A 7,375-nucleotide genomic window follows, 5' to 3' on the forward strand; every position below is an offset into this window, starting at 1 on the left:
GTTCTCTACTAGCTCTTCGGCCTCTTCCTCAGTTCTTCCCAAGAAGAAACCATTGCTGGCAGTATCAAGCCTGTTTCTGCACTGTGGTAGAGCTCCTCTATAGAAGGTGCTAAGCAAACTCTCCTTGCTGAAACCATGATGAGGGCATTGAGAACAGTAGCCCTTGAACCTCTCTCATGCTTCACTGAAGCTCTCTAGACCTTTCTGTTGAAACCAAGAGATTTCATTCCTGATCTTAGCTGATCTTGAAGTAGAGAAGAACTTGTCTAGGAAAGCTCTCTTACACTCTTCCCAAGTAGTGACAGTGTCACTTGGGAGAGTCTTCTCCCACTGGTGTGTCTTGCTCCCAAAGAGAAAGGGAACAGCTTTAACTTGAAAGCATCTTCAGAAACACCATTTGTCTTGGACAAGCCACAATATTTATCAAACTTGTACAAGTGATCAAAAGGGTCTACAGCAGCAAGGCCATGATACTTGTTGTTCTCTATGGTGTTGAGCAGCCCTGACTTGATCTCAAAGTTGTTGTTCTCCACTGGTGGTGCTCTGATTCCCAACCTATGACCATTAATGTGAGGTTGATCATAGGCTCCAATGGCACAATCTTGGCGCGGTGGATGTTGTGGCTGGCGATGTGGTCGAAGGTGATCAGCTCTTGGATCAATGCCCCCTAGGGCATCACCATCTTGAGGCAGATTCTCCATATCAAATCCTAACCTTTGCAAGTGAACATGTTGCTCTACTTCTCTTCTTTGTCTTGCAATCTCCCTCTCAAGTGCTCTAATGTCTTCCACTCTTGGAACTAGGTTTGTTGTACCTCTGCTTCTTGTGATCATACACCTGAAATGCAAAGGGAGAAAAAGAAACAGAAGCAATAACACAATTAAACAAAAATTTACTTAGTCTCAAGCAAGTGACTAAATCCCAATGTCACAATCAACTTAGAATTTGGCAACGGCGCCAATTTGATGTTAGGAGTTTTCAAGGCTCCTAATCAAATGTTGTAATATAAAAGATTGTCGAACCAATCCTAAATGATTCTAAAGCAAAGTGAATGCATGACCATGCTTAATCTAAGTGCTATCAATTGGTGAGATGATTTTGAACTAGAATACTACTAAAATGCAATAAAGAACAAAGCTTTCCTTTCTTATGAGATGAGAGAACTCATGGGCTAAGGGAATTGACCTTGGGTGATCAAGTTTCAATCTAAAGGTGATATCTTTCAATCAATCTATTAACCTTAAATCTAGACACAATCCTAAACAAACTCTATCTCTAGATGAATGCTCATTCACTAAGATAACTCAAGCAACAATTCTCTTTGGTTGAATATTATCTAAGCAATCATTAATTTCAGGTTCATTAGCCATCTTAACACCTTTAACATCAAATCTCTTTGGTAAAGAGTGTTAAAAGCATAGTAGAGTTGGTTCAGGCATTTCATCGAACACCTATCGGGTGTAAAATGCCTAAGACTCAACTTTAGAGAGGCCAACTCTAAAACTGCATTAAAAGCATCTTACTAGCAAGGAACAAGATGGATCTGTGCTACAACACCTTAGATCTAGCCTAATCACCCTTAGTCTCCCTAGCCCATGAATCCAAATATGACTACTCACTAATCTTCATGATAAACCCAAGAATCAATGATGATTTGGTGTAAATCATGATTAGTGATCAAATCAACAAAGCAATCACAAAGGATAATGATCAAGATTATATTTTTTTTACCTAAAGGTTCCTTTTTGATTAGATAGAAAACAAAATAAGTCCCAACTTTGGGATTACAAGAGTATTTATATGTCTTTGGTAAACCTAATGGTTTCCATTCAAAAGTCTAAAAATCCCTTTAAAAACATTAAAATTCGACTAAAGATAAGTTTCGACTCGGGTAGAGACGATCGGATCCAACCCGCGTCACACTCCCCGCGTCGGACCATCGCTACGCCTGCAGTTCGTGAAAGCGGGTAAAGGACTCCGCGTCGCTCATCCCGCGTGACTTCATCGACGACTTCACTTCGACAATGCGGGTAAGGGAACCCGCGTGCCTCAACCCGCGTCAAGACGTCACTACGCGCAGTTCGTGCGAGCAGGTAAAGGACTCCGCGTCGCTCATCCCGCGTGACTTCGTCGACGACTTCACCTCGACAACGCGGGTAAGGGAACCCGCGTGCCTCAACCCGCGTCAAGACGACGAGCGGCATCATTCTCGTATGCGCGGTTGCGACTCTCCGCGTGATCCAACCCGCGTCGGAGCTCTCTGATGCTTCATGTCAAGCGGGTTAGTGAACCCGCGTGGTACTACCCGCGTTGTAATCATATCAACTCGACCAAACTTCATTCTTCATCTCTTTTTTGAACCACAATGCTTCTAAACACCTCCAATCACTCTATGAGATACTCCATTACCTGATTAAGACATATGAATGCAATATGGATCCTAAAGATGCTAAATTCCTAATCTATATGATCAATATGTGCAAATTGGAGACTTAAAATGATGTAAATATGCAAGATATCAGCATGGAAGTTGTGACTGCGATTGAGGGATCGTTGGACTCGTCTGCTGATGTCTCGCAGCGTTTTCTCGGTCATCCATCCTCTAAGACTATGGAGATGTTGCAGTTTTCTGATTTCAGTAACTCTGGTTTTAATTCAAAGACTTCTGATATTTGTATTCGTGCGAAGCAAACACATGATTCTTTTTCTACAAGTATTAATAAAACGTCTTTTGCTTTTGAACTCATTCATTGCGATCTTTGGGGTCCTTATAGGAGCAAGTCACTATGTGGTTCAACTTAATTTATCACCATACTTGATGATTATTCTCGCGTATAGATGTCAAACAGGTTTACCCATCCCGTCCCGTACCGCGGCGGGTTAGTCATCGAGCGGGTTACAGCAGGCATGTCTCGCGCGGGCTGCGGTCCTCAGAATGCCGGCCTAAACCCGTACCACATAACATATAGGCCTTTGCGGGCCGTCCCGCGGGATGCCTCCTTATCAAACCGCCTACTACAGCTTTCTTCATGAATGTTCAAGTGGAAGAGTTGTGTAAGAGAGTTGAAGAGAGCTCATTAAGCTTCACTAAAGCCTTATCAAAATCAATGCCATAAAGCTCTGTTTGTGCTAACGTTCTTGAGTTAAAGTCTTTTTTTTTGTTATCAGCATAAGATTTTATTAATTTTGAATCTGATTGAGTTGTTGTCTTTGTAATAACTTGGCTCAAGTGTTGTATGTCTTCATCAAACTATCTCTCTTTGTAATTCTTTGGATTTCAAAAAAAAAATTGTGAATCACTTTGTCAAATTATACAAGTGACATGATATACAACTAACTTTTATCCTAAACAACATCATTGTAACCAAATTTAATTTAAGAAAACGCCATTTCACAGTAGAAAACAAAACTAATCAACTTAAACAAGAAATCTCACATTGTAATAAAGCAATTCATAGTTGTGTGTAATAAAAAGAGAAAACCAAATCAAAACACCACCAGAGCTTGAATCGTCATCGCTGGAGATGGAGTCGTCATCGCCGGATCTCGAATGATCATCACTGAATCTTGAATCATCATCGCCGGAACTCCTTATGTTTTATGGGGGAAAAGTCACAAGAATTGCTTTCTTCTCACACTCTCTCTCTCTCTCGTTTTTTCATTTAAATAAGAAATGAAAAAAAAATGCGGGTCCATGTAATCCCGCATGACCCGTTTCGGCCCATCCCGCAAAAGGGTCAGTCCCTCAAAGACTCGTCCCGCGAGACCCGCAAATTTACGGGCCTAGAAAACCTCGTCCCAATACCGTCCCGCGACAGTAGTTTACGGGCCAGGCCCGTGGTCCAAGTCCATGATTACCATCTCTATTCTCGTGCGGTTTGGATATACCTTCTTCCGAATAAAAGAGAAGCAACAACACATCTAAAGAACTTCATCGCCCTTGTGGACAGGCAGTTTGAAACAAAGATTAGTGCTATACGAATGATAACGGTTATGAGTTCGTTTGTCTGACAGATTTTTTCACTGAACGCGGAATAATACATGAGACTTCTTGTGTTGAAACTCTTCAGCAGAATGGAAAAGTCGAAAGAAAACACCGGCATATCCTTAACACTGCTCGTGCTCTCAGATTTCAGGCTCAGCTTCCAGTCGAATTTCACTTGCAGCTGTTTATCTCAAAAATCGTACTCCAACGAAACTGCTCAATGGCGTATGCCATTTGAACTGGTTTACAAGAGACCTCCGCCGATGAGTCATCTCCGTGTTTTGGTTGCTTGCGTTACGTCCATAACCAAAAACATGGTGGTAACAAGTTCGAGCAAAGAGGTAATCGATCAGTTTTCACTGGATATCCTTTCAATAAGAAAGGATGGAGAGTCTACAACCTTGATACAAGAAAGGTTTCAGTTTCAAGAGATATTTTTTTCAATGAGTCTGAATTTCCATTTACGGAACCTCACCACTCTTCTCCTTCGCTCTCTTCATCCCCTCTGAATAACTATTCTGCTGATGATGATGAGATTGAGAACACACAGGTTCTGACTGATGAACAACAAGTGTTACCAACGACTGATGAGACACCAACTACTCCGTCTTCATCATCTTCAGAACCTGAGGCTGTTTCTGAACAAATTCCTCCGGCTGTGGTACTGTAACCAAACACGCCTGCTGAAACTGTTCAAGAACCAATTGCAACGATCGCTGAACCTGTTGAAACATAGATTCTTGGTCGCGGAAAAAAAATGAAGAAGGCTCCAACAAAATTAGCAGATTACGTCACTACATTTTTACACAATCCATCGCCTTGGCAGTGGAGCCAAAGAGTTACAAAGAAGCTTTTCTTCATGAACATTGGCGTGATGCTGTCACTGACGAGATAGTAGCTTGCGAGGACAGTGGAACATGGACTGTTGTTACCTTACCGGCTGGGAAGAAGGCTTTGAACTGTAAGTGGGTTTTCAAATTGAAATTTAACGCCGACGGTACACTATCACACTACAAAGCTCGTCTGGTGGTGTGTGGAAATAACCAAACAGAGGGGGTTGACTACAGCGAAACCTTCGCGCCTGTTGCAAAAATGGTAACCATACGAGATTTTCTACAACTAGTTGCTTCCCGTGATTGGGAGGTGCACCAAATGGACGTGCACAATGCTTTTCTTCACAGTGATCTCGAAGAAGAAGTGTATATGGAATTTCCTCTGGGGTTCTGGACAGCTGATAAAACTCAGGTTTGTCAATTACACAAGTCCCTCTATGGGTTGAAACAGGCTCCTCGCTGTTGGTTTGCAAAACTAACTTCGGCTTTAATGGACTATGCCTTTGCACAAAACAATTCGGATTACTCCTTGTTCGTCTATGCAACGGAACACACCACTATTCATGTTCTGGTTTACATAGACGACCTGATCATTACTGGAAACTCAGTTACTGTTATTGCTGATTTTAAGGAATATCTAAGCTCTTGTTTTCACATGAATCACTTGGGTATTCTTCGCTATTTCCTTGGCATCGAAGTAGCTCGAAATCCCTCAGGTATATACTTTTGCCAACGAAAATATGCACTTGATTTGATATCTGAAACAAGACTCCTGGGAGTCAAACCTGTCTCGTTTCCCTTAGATCATAACCACAAATTAGCTCTGGCTGATGGGGAATTACTTTCTGACCCGACCAGTTATCGGCACTTGATTGGAAAACTGATTTATCTTGGCACCACCTGTCCATAACTGTCTTATCCCATTCACATACTCTCATAGTTCATGGATTCTCCGAGGTCTGAACATTGGAATGATGCGATCAGGTTTGTGAGGTACTTAAAAAATAGTCTAGGGCAAGGCATACTTTTTCGACCTAATACGAAGTTGAAACTCACTGCTTGGTGTGATGCTGATTGGGGCGCTTGTCCACTACCGCGTAGATCTCTCACTGGTTGGTTCATACAATTGGGAGGCTCGCCATTGTCTTGGAAAACAATGAAACAAGATCGCGTCTCTCGTTCTTCGGCGGAAGCTGAATACATGGCAATGGGAGACACAGTTTGTGAGCTGATATGGATCCAAGAACTCCTTCCTTCCTTTGGAATTGACCGCTCAGGACCGATACCACTCTACTCAGACAGTTTATCTGCTATCAATCTTGCCGCTAACCCTGTCTATCATGCTCGGACCAAGCAAGTTGGTATGGACTGTCATTTTATACGGGATGAGATCATCAAAGGCCTTATTGCTACGAAGCATGTCTCAACAAAATTGCAGTTAGCTGACATCATGACCAAAGCGTTGGGACATCGGGAATTTGAAGATTTTCTTATCAAGTTGGGTGTTTGTAACCTTCACACTCCACCTTGAGAGGAGATATTGGTCCACATACGAGGCCCACTTAACTTGTAAATAGGTTTACCGTGTACGTCGTTGCACATGTTGTGTATGTAGGCTACGCCTCTTTTGATAAATAACAAGAAACACTTTCATAACTCCTTGAGTTTCTTGACAGCTTGAACCCGAGCTGCAGTGAGCAGCATTGACTTTGAGGATTTGTTAGTTCGACGAGAGAATGATAAGCCAAGTAGATAATAACGCCGAGAGGAACGGATCCACTAAGCTGCTTCTCCGCTACAAGCCTCGAAAACCAGCTTGTCATAGATCTCTCACCAAAAAGGTAAGAAACAGAAGAACAAGGAATGCGAAGTCAATGAAAAAAAGAGACAAAGATGTAGCAAAGGGAAGTTGAAGAGTCTCGACGTCGGCGATCTCGAAATCCACCGCCACTAGTTAGTGAAAAAATAAGTTCATCTCGAGAATCGTGTCTGAGAGGAGCGGCTAGGGCGAACTATCAATAATACTAGTTCCTATGGACATTTTGTCACATGTATTAGTTTATTAATTAATCGGTGCATCTATATTATTAAAAGAGAAGTACCCATTTGAAAATGCTCTTACTTCATTAATTAAACTTCCTATTTTTTTGTTTGTCTTTTTCAGTTACATTAATGAAATATCCTTAAATAAATTTAAATTACCTATTTTATTTCTTGTCTTTTTAGTTATATTAATGAAATATCCTTAAATGAATTTAAACTACATATTTTATTGATTGTCTTTTTCAGTTACATTAATGAAATATCCTTAAATAAATTTAAATTACCTATTTTATTTCTTGTCTTTTTAGTTATATTAATGAAATATCCTTAAATGAATTTAAACTACATATTTTATTGATTGTCTTTTTCAGTTACATTAATGAAATATCCTTAAATAAATTTAAATTACCTATTTTATTTCTTGTCTTTTTAGTTATATTAATGAAATATCCTTAAATGAATTTAAACTACATATTTTATTGATTGTCTTTTTCAGTTACATTAATGAAATATC

This window comes from Brassica oleracea, chromosome C4 (genome assembly GCF_000695525.1).
Source record: "Brassica oleracea var. oleracea cultivar TO1000 chromosome C4, BOL, whole genome shotgun sequence".
NCBI classification, from domain to species: domain Eukaryota; kingdom Viridiplantae; phylum Streptophyta; class Magnoliopsida; order Brassicales; family Brassicaceae; genus Brassica; species Brassica oleracea.